Source organism: Prionailurus viverrinus, chromosome C2 (genome assembly GCF_022837055.1).
Source record: "Prionailurus viverrinus isolate Anna chromosome C2, UM_Priviv_1.0, whole genome shotgun sequence".
Taxonomy (NCBI): Eukaryota; Metazoa; Chordata; class Mammalia; order Carnivora; family Felidae; genus Prionailurus; species Prionailurus viverrinus.
The window spans coordinates 32,236,397-32,250,596 of NC_062569.1; the positions used below are offsets into that span (position 1 = coordinate 32,236,397).

General features: G+C 35.6%; 1 protein-coding gene across 2 annotated transcripts in view; it reads right to left on the minus strand.

The window, feature by feature from the left end:
• Positions 1–14,200, minus strand: part of STAG1 (stromal antigen 1) — a 403,550-nt gene that overhangs the window by 167,896 nt on the left and 221,454 nt on the right. The gene's annotated exons all lie outside the window — the stretch shown is intronic.

Genomic DNA, 14,200 nt, shown 5'->3' on the forward strand with positions numbered 1-14,200 from the left:
TTATTTTGAGAGAGAGAGACAGACAGAGCATGAGCAGGAGAGGGGCAGAGAGGGGAGAGAGAATCCCAAGCAGGCTCCATACTGTCAGCAAGCACAGAGCCCAACACAGGGCTCAAACCTATGAATTGTGAGATCATGACCTGAGTTAAAATCGAGAGTCACTCAACTGACTGAACCATCCAGGTGCTCCAAATACTTTTTTTAAGTTTATTTACTTATTTTGAGAGGGACAGAGATAGCGTGAATGAGGAAGGGGTAGAGAGAGGGAGGGAGGGAGGGAGGGAGAATCCCAAGCAGGCTCCCTGCTGCTGCACAGAGCCTGACATAGGGCTCAAACTCACCAACCATGAGATCATGACCTGAGCTGAAATCAAGAGTCAGATGCTCAACGGACTGAGCCACCCAGAGACCTCTAATATTTTCTACCTTAATTAAACAATTCAGCTAATGATTCGAAGGAAAGAATAGTCCTACTAATGATAGGAGATTCGTTAGTGGTCTGGAAAATAATGTGCAAGAAATATCTGAGGAAAAAACATGTATTTGGTTAGGTGGGGCTTCTGGAAAAGCCTTTAACATGACCAGACTAGGTAAGTATGACATCTTCAGTCCTTTGTCCCTTCCCCTCTCAGTGATCTAAAACTCATGTGTAATGCTGGATGTTCAACAGTGATTTTGCAACCATCAAGGGGACAAGTATGGAGATAAAAATGACAGAAGGAGACGGAAAAACTCTAGGTCTCTGCACTGCTGAGATGCAGTACAATAATGTTTTACCTACTCCCAGATTTATTTTGCATAAGACAAATATACTCCTGTGAATTCAAGCCATTGTTGGTCACATTTTCTACTACTTACAGGCATCAATCCTACTGATATGGTAGAATTATAAATAGTGGGGAAAGATGAATTTTTCAGTGAGTGATTTTGGTGCATTTGGCTTTTCATTACAAAGAAAATTAGACAGATATTGCACTTTACACCAAAATTAATTCCTAAATGAATCAAAACACCTAAAACCAGTAAAAAAGAAAAAAAGGAAAAAAGAAAAGAAAAATAAATGGCAGACAACATGGGAGAATATTCTCAGGGTGAGGAAGTCTTTTACTAAACACAATACAAAATTTAGAAGTCATAAAAGACCAATAGGTTCAACCACATAACATTAATTTTTGTATTTAAAAAAAACCATTAAAAGCAAATCCAAAAGCATAACAATAGGGTTTGGCTTTCACTTAGAATGTGGAAATCTACCAACAATGAGAATAAGCTGAATCAACAACAACAACAAAAGTTTTCTTGAGCCCATCTTGAACTGAAGTAATTATCATTCCAAAGATAAGCCCCTCCAAGAAGAGATCAAACAAACAAGCTCTATCATGTATGGCACAGCCTAAGAAGAAAAGGTGGTCTCCACAAAAATGAGTAAGAAGATATGAGCCTAAAATTTTAAGGAACTATCAAAGATGAAGTGTGAGCTAGTTTGTCACAGTGGTACAACAAGGAGTTTACACTCACTCAAAAGCTCTTTTCCATAGGTCTCAAGTGGGTACTTAAAAACAAATTCTGAGACAGAGCAGAACAGAGAGCACCTCTCTTGGTGCAGACTTGCAGGTGATGATCTTCAATTGCTGGGGGAAAGGTAAGAAGCCTAGCTCACATCTCCAGGCTTTTCGTCCCCTGCAAACTAAAAGACAATGTGATGGAGGTGAGTCCGCAAACTGAATCACCACCATAGCCAGGCAAAGAATCACTGCAGCTAGGAGAAGGTAAAAGAAGAAATCTCCCATCTGGGGGAGAGAATAAGACAAAACACTGGCCTGGACCCTGAATCCTAATACCAATATCAAACCAGAGGTTTGGTAGCATTGGGAAGGGGACAGGAAACCACCTGAGGCCTGTCACACAAATAATGGCCAGGAAAGCTGAGAGGGTCCCTCAAGGGCTCCAGGCACAAAAGGCATGATTAAGACTCAGCACTAGGGGCACCTGGGTGACTCAGTTAAGCGTCCAACTTTGGTTCATGGTTTGTGAGTTCGAGCCCTCCCTGCATCAGGCTGTGTGCTGACAGCTTGGAGCCTGGAGCCTGCTTCAGATTCTGTATCTCCCTCTCTCTCTGCTCCTCCCCCACCCATGCTCTCTCTCAAAAATAAATAAACATTAAAAAAAAAAAAAAAGACTTAGCACTAGGACAATAAAGAGTCCCCATGCCCTCATTATAATAGAAGGCAATAAAGCAACACCAGTCTACCACTAGATGGAGGGGCAAGAGTGTGGGATAGGAGTGCTCTGTGCCACAAGAGAACAAGAGAGCTGAAAGCTGAGGGTAGAGCATGAATACTGAGAAAACCCCCTTTGGGTATCCTATGAACAAGGCAACAGCAGTTACTGTTAAAATCTGAAAAAGAGAGAAATATGAAGATTATGGCACACTAAAGACGGTATCAATGGCAGAACACAAAACTAGCTCAATTCCTAACTAAACTGACAATGTATACTATTATATCCTTTTTAAATTGTTGTATCGTGCAAAAAGTTATTAAAATGAAAAACATTTTTAAAAAAGAAAGAAAAATCTGTATCTACTTCAAAAGACAGTTTCTTGCTTTACTCTAATACCAGTTATAAATTTCTCTTTGTTAGACACATTTATACATGCCATGTAAAAATAATTGTCTAGGGGCACCACGGTGGCTCACTCATTTTTGCATCAGACACAACTCGATTTTGCCTCAGATCGTGGTCTCATGGTTTGTGGGGTCAAGCCCTGCACTGGGCTCCACGTTGTCAGCACAGAGCCTACTTGGGATTCTCTCTCTCCCTCTCTCTGCCCTCCCCAACAAATGCACACCCATGCACACACAAATGCTGTCTCTCAAAATAAATAAATAAACTTAAAAAAAAAAACTGTCTAGAATTGAAGGGCAGAGGTATACTGAAAACTAACTTCCTTCACAAGGCAATAATTTCTTTTTTTAGCAAAGCTAAGAAAACAAAATAATAATAGCAAAATAAAGATAATAATCAAGTAGCCTAAATACCTTATCCACAAGTACTATTTAAATTCTTTGAGTGCAGTTTTACTATGATGCTCTGCACAAGGAAATTATTGAATAAACTAATGAAAAGTAAGCAATATCAAATACGAGACAAGTACAGAAAGGAAGAAAGATGCTCATGGTGCAAGAGTATCAGGCAGAAATCTGCAAGAAGGGTAATAGAGAGCAAACCAAAAAGGTCCAGTAAGAAAGCAGTTTCTCCAAATACATTTAGATGACTATAAGGGGAGAAATTTCCATGTACAAAACATAACATAGCTAGGATTTATATTGTATGCACTTTTCACATCTGTAATTTTGTATTATCAGTATACTGTGGTAAACACTGGTATATATAAAGATAAGAGAAATAAGATCTTAAGAAGTTGTCCTAGGTAACAGACATACAGGGTTCTAGTTCTGGGACTGTGAAGTCCACGTATTCTTAACTCTACAATGGAGCTTCATCTAGTTTACTATAGGAACCTTGGAGGACATAAGGATTATCTAGTAATTGCTCTTCCAAGGAAGAACATTAGAGTTCTGCTAACAAATGGACACACAAGCAACTAATGGAAAAGTTTATTTTGGAAGTTTTGGGGACAATGATGGGGGAAAGAAGTAAAAGGATACCAACCCTCAGAGATAAGAGCCAGCAACAAAAAGTACAAAATTTAGAGCCCCTGAGATGAGAGCAACAATCTTAAGAGAGGTCCACTGTAAGGTAGAGCTCATTCAGCTGACAGAGTTGGAAGGTTAACTACCTAATCCCTAAACATTTGATATTTGGGAACCCAATCTGGTCACAAACTATAGATAGCTGAAGAGATAAAATACTCTTTTAAGAGTAAATCCAAGAGAAGAGCAGCTGGGTGGCTCAGTGAGCTAAACATCTGACACTGGATCATACCATGATCTCATGGTTCAGGAGTTTGAGCCCCCACACTGGGCTCTCTGTCAGCACAGAGCCTACACTTCGGATCTCTCTGCCCCTCCCCTGCTCAATCTCTCTCTCAGAAATAAACATTAAAAAAATAAAAATAAGCCAAACAAAAACAAAAAGAATTGTTTAACTCAGCTGATGGACAAGGTCTCTCTCTCTCTCTCTCTCTCTCTCTCTCTCACACACACACACACACACACACACACACACACACACACACACACAAAATCACCGGTTTTTGGTGAAACTGGCTTTTGGTTACCTAATTTCAACATACTTACCCAAAGACATATTACTATGACTGCTTAAAATGGTGATGTGTAAACACTTACTTGGAGAAAGTATCTATCCACCCAACTGTCCATCTACTCAGGTATTTACTGAGCGATAAATACGCTCCAGGCCCTATGCCAAGTTCTTAACATACAAAGATGAAGGCAACAAGGATCTTCTCCTAAGAACTTCTACTTTATTTTTTTCCAGCCTTACTGAGATTTAATTGATATATAACACTGTTAAGTTTAAGGTATAAAAGAAGCTGATTTGATACATTTATACACTGCAAAATGATTAACACCATAGCATTAGCATAACACATCCTATCACATTACATTACTCACTTCTTATTTTTTGGTGAGATCATTTAAGATTTCTTAACAACTTTCATGTATATAACATAGTACTATTAACTATAATCACCATGCTGTATATTAGATCCTCAGAACTTATTCAACTTATACACCTGGAAGATTATACTCTTGGCTAACTTCTTCCCATTTCCCCCCATACTCCAAAGAACTTCTACTTTAGTTGAAAAGAAGGACACATACAAAATAAACAAGTAAATTAAGTACAATGATAGGAACGTTATAAGGGTACACAGTACTACTTAGGAAGGAATGTCAATTCTCTGCAGAGGCAACTGGGCAGGGGAAACAGGGTCAACAGCATTCTAAGCAATAACATTAGCAAGTGCCTATAAAACAAAGCTAAGCTATGACAATGAGATTACAGAACTACTTTAAGTTTGGCAACCTAAGCCAGATTTTGTGGTGGTAACCAAGAGAAAAGATGGGGCCAAGTCACAGGGAGCCCCTTCCTCCTATAAAGTCTTCATTAAAATAAAGCCAAGCTTTATTCTGGAGATAATAGGTGGCCACTGAAAAATTTTGGGCAAATAACTATCATGAACAGATGTGAGCTTCAAAAAATATTTCTGGTTCCACTGTGGAGAGTAACTGGAAGTAAAGGTGAAGGAAATGGAGCAAGGAGACTGCTGCCAAGAGATCCAAAAACGAAGGAGGCGGGACTCAGAGCGCCTAACTAAGGTAGTAATGATGACGATGGACCAAACAGGAGAGATGTGCTATATACTCAAATACTAATAAAATAAAATCTACTGAAGTAAATGACTATTGGACAAAAATGACTTATTTCTGGTTTGATTAACTGTTGGGTTTATTCACAACTGGAAACAAAAATGAATTGTTTGCCCCTGACTCCCTGCAGGAAGAATAACTCTTTTGTTTAGGGATGCCTAATTACTAAGTCCCATAAGAGACCAATACCCTTTAATAAACAACTGATACAGAATATCCTATTTCCAGACTTTAGGACACACTGGTTTCTACATTCAAAATAAATAAAAAATTTCAGAAACAGATCGATGGATATTAAAACCACTGAGTGGCAAGTTGAGTGGCATAAGCGTAACAGAGTACCAATATTTGACAGTTGCAAATGTAAAGCATTTTTACAAAAAGATTCAATGGTGATCACAGTAAACAAGTGACCAATTGTAGCAACCTACCTGAACAACCTGATATTGCATATACTATCTACAGTGACCTAACATGCAGAACACAGCATCATCTATGAAATTTCCTTGCAAAAAAATCTAATGAAGTCATTAGACCTAACTTTCAATTATAAAATACAAGAGATTTAGGAACAAGTTAAATGAAACCATGAGGAAAAAATTAGAGGAACAAAAATGTGGGATACTTTACAAAACAAATACATTGTGGTCAATTAAAAGTTAATGCCATGCAAAGAAAAAAAATGTGAAGGAACTGTTTTATATCTTGGAAAAGTACTGACAACAAAGCAATCAAATGCAACATATAAAACAGTGCACTCTAGCCGCACTGGCTTCTTTGTTGTCTCTAATACCCTAGGTATATATATATTTCTGCCTCAGGGCCATTTGTGCATTTGAAATTTTCTCTTCCCCTAGACATACCCATGGTTGCTCGATTATCTCCTTCAAGTCTTTACTTAAGGTCACATTCTTAGGTTTTCCTGACTATCCTATTTAAATTCATTCTTCACTCCCAATCTCTTCGCCCTTCTCTGCTTTATTTTTCTGCATAGCATTTACTATCATTTGTCATACTATAATATTTTGCCGATGTATTTTATTCACTGGCTGATTCTCTACTCATCCATAGATCTTCACAAACATTTTGTTAAAGGTAATAAATGATCTATCAAAAAGAAAAAGAAAACTTTATAAAATTCAAGATTTTGATTACCTCCAGAAGCACTGGAATGGGAGAATGGAGGAGCACAAAGATATTTGGGTAGTATTAGCAGTATTTCAGTTAGGTTGGGGGTGGCAGATTTATATACATATATATATATATATATATTACATATATTCTTTTGGGTATATCAAATGACACATGATTTCTTTAAATGAGTACATTAAAACGTGTTTGAAACTATCCACATTAACATCCTTGAGAATACCATTTCCTGAAATTACTAGGAGAAATTCCAAATTCTGGAGTACCATTATCTAAATTATCACAATGTTACAGTCAGTATTTAAGATGCAAAATCACCTGTGAATTTATATATCACAGTGACTGGAGGAGTTTTTCACTTTTGCTTTCCCTCAAAAAGTTAGAATGCATAAAAACTGTGTATCAAGGGAACAAAAAAAAAGACATATTACTTATCCTTGGAAAGATCCAGTGGATTTTTATAAAACAAAATTCTGAGTGGCCTAAATAAAATTGGTTATTAAATATATTGTTTGAGCTTTTGTTTTTAAGTTAAATAGCCATAAAGATTAATTATTTAGACAGATTATTTTGGCTGACTGCCATAATGCAATTAAAGAGAAAATGCTCTTTACTATCAGACCTCTGCTAATTAAACCTAAGATAACTCTTCCAATTCTGGCAAACCTCAGCCTTAAAGTATCAAGAAATTCAACTGGTATATATACACCAATTAAAGAAATAATGCAAAAATACATTTGGAAAGAAAAATTCTACAAGTCAATGCTATAAAAATTTTGTTGTAATTTTCAAACCTCTATCTTATCTCTGTAAGTCCAGCATTTATCTAAGACATTGTCTAGTGTGCTCAGGAGCACAAAAATGTTTTGGGGATGGCTTATTTGTAAGTATTAAATACAATAGGGGCACCTGGCTGGCTCACTCGGTGGAATGTGAGACTCTGAATCTTGCAGTTGTAGGTTCAAGCCCAACAATGGGCATGAGATTACTTTAAAAAATCAAGTAAAATCTTAAAAAAAATTACAGTTACCATAATCTGTATTTTCCAGTTTCATATCTGTTTCCTCCTACACATCCAAACTATGTCTTTCTGATAAGCTCCTTCCTGGTTTTTCTGGTGAACTTCTATTGATCTTTCAAACCTAGTTTTAGGGCTAAGTAACTTGTGATGCTCCCACATCTCAGAAAATTTAATTCACCCTATGGGTTCTCACGGGGTGTTATATTTCTCAACTACTGAATGTGTCAAGGTATTACTGCTATTAGTTTACAATGCTTTCCCCCCATTTAAACATGAACTCATTTTCTAGAGCTATAACCTTGTTAATCTCTAAATATACAGTTCCTAAGATAAATGTTATGTTCAATGGATGTTTACTGAAGTGAATAAAGTGAATATTAAAAAATAAATCCTGTATAAATAAGTCTGAAAGACTAAATAGTTCATTTAGCAGCTGTTAAAATAAAAAGTTATACAAAATCAATAAAAGATATAGAGCTTTTACAAAATGTTTATTTATTTTGAGAGAGTGCACTTGAGAGGGGGAGGGGCAGAGAAAGAGGGAGATAAAATCCCAAGCAGGTTCCATGCTCAGCACGGAGCCCAACTTGGGGCTTGATCTCACAACCATGAAATCATGACCTGAGCCTAAATCAAGAGTCGGATGCTTAACCAACTGCACCACCCAGGTGTCCCAAGAAATAGAATTTTTAATACCTAGCTTTAACTAGATAATTTAAAAGGTATCCATAATGATTAGCAAATATAAATGTGGTTCCTTTATATCGCTGTAAAATCATGTCTTATAGACTTATTTATTTATTTATTTATTTATTTATTTATTTATTTATTTATTTATTTATTTATTTTAAGAGAAACAGTGAGCAGGGGAGAGAGCCAGAGGGAGAGAAAGTGTGAATCCTAAGAAGGCTTCATGCTCAGCACAGAGTCAGACGCAGGGTTGGATCCCACGGCCCTGGGATCATGACCTGAGGCAAAATCAAGAGTCAGATGCTCAACCAACTGAGCCATCCAGGCACCCCTCTAGATATATTTTAAAACTGAAAAATAAAAATCTTGAAATGTCCAGGGTGTAATTACAATCTCAATACATAGTTCATCATGACTAATCACAATCAGATGTGGATTTAAGCCAGTACCCACTGACACAAATGTTATTGTTGGCTTATGATTACTTCATTTAAGCATTTCTCATAATGAGAGTTGATGTTTCAAACAATATAATGGAACGGCGTAACTCCAACAAGATTTAACATATATCAATAGAATATAACTGGTCCTTTCAAAAAGATACTAATTTAATTCCATAACTTATTTGGTCAGTCATAAGACATCTGGTAATAAAAACAGCTGGAAATTTATTATATGACTGAAGGTGTTTAAGTGGAGAGAGCAAAATTTGTTACTTGAGTGACCCTTTCTCCAGCTACTTCAGGTTACATACTTGCAGTTGTATACTAGGCAGAATAGGGTAGTGGTTATAAGTATGAATTCAGGAGCTAGATGGTTTGAGTTTAATTCATTTACTAAGTGGTGGGACCTCAGGCCAAGTTTCTTAACCCCTTTTGCCTCAGTTTTCTCATCTGTAAAATGGAGATAGTAATGATATACAAGACCTATCTCATAAAATGTGTATTATTAATATATGTAAAGAATATACAACAATGCCTGGCACAGAGTAAGCATAAGTATTTACTATTACTTTCATTCAACATGTTTCCTCTGGTCTCCAACCTATTTTGTACCTTTTCACCGTACAAAAGATTGCAATTTCTTGGATCTTCATGAGTTTTTCTATGTGATTATTCCTTTTCTGGGCACTTCTCACCTCCAACTTTGCTTCCTTTCTTTAATATTCTGTTTACCTTCCTCAATGTGAAACAGACTCCAAAGTGATATGTACAACACAAACTGAGTGGTGTACTGCAAGAAAATATTAAAACTGCTCTTTAGTTTTAATTAAGAAATCAATTACTACTAATATTTAATATATAGAATAAGCTTTGTATGCCCTCACTAGGTCCATATTTTAAACTGGTTTGTGTCACAAAGGTATCTGAGGTAGCCCAAGAGAAAAGAATAAGAAGAGTTTAACGCTCAAGGGGGTTAGTATTATAACACTTACGTTAGTATTATGACGCTCTTTCCTGGTTTATTCATTTTGTATGTTGCATATGACCAATGCAATGGATATAAATATATTTTAAAATATTTACTTTAACTCTTCAGAAAATGGAAACAGATTTCGGGAAAAAACAGAAACAAAAAGAAAAATCTGAGTACGTAATAGCAAGTGAATTACAAAAAATATGAAGGCACTAACATTGCTTTTATAAGCTCATCTTACACCACTATTAAAGTTAAAGCCAAGATGATCTAATAACATCTGATAAGAAACTGATCTAGCAATGTATGCATTTAATTCTATAAACAAACATATGCTGCAAACCACACTGTAATATAAGAAATGAGGTCTATATACTCAGTCTTCTGATTACCAAAGATAGAAGGAAAAAAACCTTTGTCTATTTTTATCAGATATTTAGAAAATAAGGTTTAGTTCAGAACTAAGGTAGTTACCAAGTAGTTACGTCTGTTTTATAAAGCTAGATTGAGACTTTTAATTTGCAACAGAAAGACTTAAGAATAACAGACAATATCCATTTTAGGGTGAGTTAACCAACATAATTTTATTAGATATTCAATTTCATCTTTTAAAATTTTTTTACTGATCCATTTCCTCTTTCTATCATGATTTGGATTTCCTTATAGATATGAGTTAGGATTGACCATTTATACTCTTTACAACTATTTTCATTGTAATCTATCTTTCTAAATTACTAAACTAGCATTCTATTTCTGTATTGACTTTCTGAATGGGTTGAACACAGGAGATATGCTGACTATGAAATCACATACTCATACATTCTGGTATATAAGAGCTATTTTAGAAAGTTACTTCTAATTAATACATTGGAATGCTGTTGATATAAATAACTCCTACAAGCAAGATTTAGGTTTATATCAGGTAGTTACTTCTTAAGTACTCTCCCTACAAAATAAGAACTCTACCCTTTTGAGAAGAAGCATGGAGTAGAGGGAGAAGAGGGGAGACTAATAATTTAGTTTTATCATAGGTATTCACTATTAAGACAACAGACTAAAAAATATTTTATTGATGGAGTATAAAATAAAAAATTAGACTTTAATTTGGGACTGGAGATAATATCTTTGGCATTTCCTTTTTATTTTCTTAGTTTGTATAATATTTAACCATTTTTACATTTCTTAAAATTTTTAATCCTTTGATTAGTAAATGCTCAAATGGATAAACAAATGAAGAGTTCTATACTTAAGTTTAAATAAACAAATCCATAGAAGCACACAAGATTAGAAACAAGAGGAGAAAAAACAAGACTCTGGATAAGTTGGACTCATTACACAAGGGCACAATATATAAAACTCTGTGAGCAATATAACACAAAATAACACAGACAATAATTTAAGGCACTAAGTAAGTAATAAATTGTGTTGCAAAGTTTCCCTACACATAGATGCCACACTTCCATATATGAAAACTATGCAAATTGGCCTTTGGAACACATAACTTAAGAGTTTACATTTGCAGATGTGACTCTAATAATCTAATAATAATAGCAGTAATACTATTACATTTTGCTTTATGTGTTGGGCTCCAACAGGAACTAAATGTATCTACCAACTCTAAAGAGCTACAGACTGCTCCAGGAATGAATATATTTCTAAATTAGGTTGCCATTACAATTACAAAGCATTTTGGCTATGTGCAGGTTTGTAAGCCTTAAAAAAAAGTAATGAACATTAGAATAGAATCAGTTTGTAATAAGGAATAGTAGCTACACTATACTTTCTCAGGCAGTAACATACTCTTGGACCACCTTATCCAAATATAAACACCTTCAACTGAAACTACTTCTAATTTATCTAATCTTTATTTTGCTATAATATAATATATAGATTTATGCAACAAAATTTCAATGGCTACTCCCTATGAAGCAGACATTGCTCTAAGCTCTCAGGATCCAGTGGATCTTATTATCAGATCTTTCTGAATTTTACTAAAAAATACAAATTACCAGGGTACCTGGTGGCTCAGTCAGTTGAGTGTCCCGCTGAATTCAGCTCAGGTTATGATCTCACAGTTCATGAGTTTGAGCGCCCTATCTTGGACTCTCTGCTGTCAGCACGGAGCCTGCTTCAGATCTTCTGTCTCCCTCTCTCTCTGCCCCTCCCCACACACTCACTCTCACTTTCTATCTCTCAAAAATAAACACTGGGCCGCCTGGGTGGCTCAGTCGGTTAAGTGTCCGACTTCACTTCGGCTCAGGTCATGATCTCACAGTTTGTGAGTTCAAATCCCGCACTGGGCTCAACTCAGAGCCTAGAGCCTGCTTTGGATTCTGTGTTCCATTCTCTCTCTGCCCATCCCCCACTTGTGCTGTGTCTCTGTCTCTCAAAAATAAATAAATGTAAAAAAAAAATTAAAAAATAAAATAACCATTAAAAAAAAAATACACTTCACCAAAACTAACCTCCTTCCACTCCCAGGGGACTAAATGACCTATACAGTATTCTGAAGAAACAAAAACAATAAAATACTGTATATTTAACAATATGTAAGCATTTAAACGCAGTTCCTTGCTAAAATGCTTAGTGATAAAATGAATAGCCTTAGAAAATAATTAATATATAATTCTTCTTTAAATGAACATATTCTAATAAAACTATGTTAGCTGTACTGTCAAACAGGACAAAAAATAATTTTTTTAAAGAATCTTTCCTATTTTCATTCATTTATTTATATATTTTTATTGAAGTATAGTTGACATACAATGTTACCTTAGTTTCAGGTGTACAATATAGTGATAAAACAACTTCATATGTTATGCTATGCTCACCACACGTGTAGCTACCACTGTCACCATACAACCCTATTACAGTATCATTCACTATATTCCCTATGCTGTCTGTATCCCTTTAACCTCATGAATTATTCATAAAATGGTGGTTTTTAAAAAATTCTTTTTTGATTTAGTCACTATTCTCAAATATTGGGAGAAAAATATTTAACCATATGAACACTTTTTGAGTAATTTCATTTGCTGCATTTAACTATCAGTTTTGATAACAGTTTACTATTCTTCCAATACCTGAGTATTTGACAATATTCACAGGAATATTTTCTTGGGTACATCATGATCTTCATTTTGCTGAATTCCTCATCTTCCCCTACTTATCTCATATCTTAATACAAAGCAATGATAATCTTGTTTTGAATTTTCAGTGTATTTTCTCTCATACTATTTTCCTATATGAAGTGTTTTTATAACTTAAATCTCAGTTTTTTCTCAAAATCTCTCCCGAACTTTGCTGTGCATTGGAGTCAGCTGGTGACCTTTTAAAAATCCCTATGCCCTGGATGCATGCCTTAAAATTTAAATAAGAAGGTCTGGGGATAAGGGAGAGAGTCAGGTCAGTTTCCAAATATACCCAGGTGTTATTAATATGCAGCAAACTTTGGGAACTACTGTCTTAAACTCTTATATAGTGCCCTGAAGGTCCAATATGCATACTACTTAATCTGTGACCTCAATCACTTGTGTTGCAAGCCTGGCATGGTAGTTAGTACAGTAGTTGGTGAGTAAACCTACTACTTGCACCTTAATCTGGCTTGGTTATCTTCTATTTGCCACATATAAACTCACAAAGTTACAATAAAAACCTTAGTTTTTTTTTTTTTTATTTTTTAATTTTTTTTTTTTAACATTTATTTATTTTTGAGACAGAGAGAGACAGAGCATGAACGGGGGAGGGGCAGAGAGAGAGGGAGACACAGAATCGGAAACAGGCTCCAGGCTCTGAGCCATCAGCCCAGAGCCCGACGCGGGGCTCGAACTCACGGACCGCGAGATCGTGACCTGGCTGAAGTCGGACGCTTAACCGACTGCGCCACCCAGGCGCCCCTAAAAACCTTAGTTTTAAATGAAAAGTAATTTCAAGAATTATTTCAGAATCCAGAAATTTTTGAATTTGAGAAGTTAACATAATGCATCTATTTTAATTCCATCACAACCCAAGAGAATTTGGGGCAGCCCCCTGTAATCGAGAACCTTAATATTTCACCAGGAATAAATATAAATATTCACACTGACTGAGGTAATAAAAATTGTAATGAATAGCCTCAGGTAAGTTGGGGCTAGGTTTTGCCACCATTAAATTGCGGAAGAAAGTCCTTTGGAATTTCAGAACGTTTTGGATTGCAGAAATGAAGACAAGTGATTATGGACATATAGACATAGGTCACAAAGGTCTCCCCTCCCTCCCAGAGAATGTGACTAAACAGCATGAAAGTCACTGACAGAATGTTTCTGTAAAGATGCACACGACAATGTTTTGGTGTGTATCACTAGAATAAAGGTGAACACCTGATGAGAAAGATATGTATTGTGTGACATGTGTTTGTTTTACCATGCATGTGTAATACTTTTGTCAATTAAATATAAATATTCCTACTAAAAGAAAAAAAAAATAAAAAGCCTGAGCCCACCTCACTGACAGAGTGGATCTGGAAAAAAAAAATCTTTGTTATTAACAGTTTTAAAGTTAAGAAAAGGGAACACCTACAAAAAAT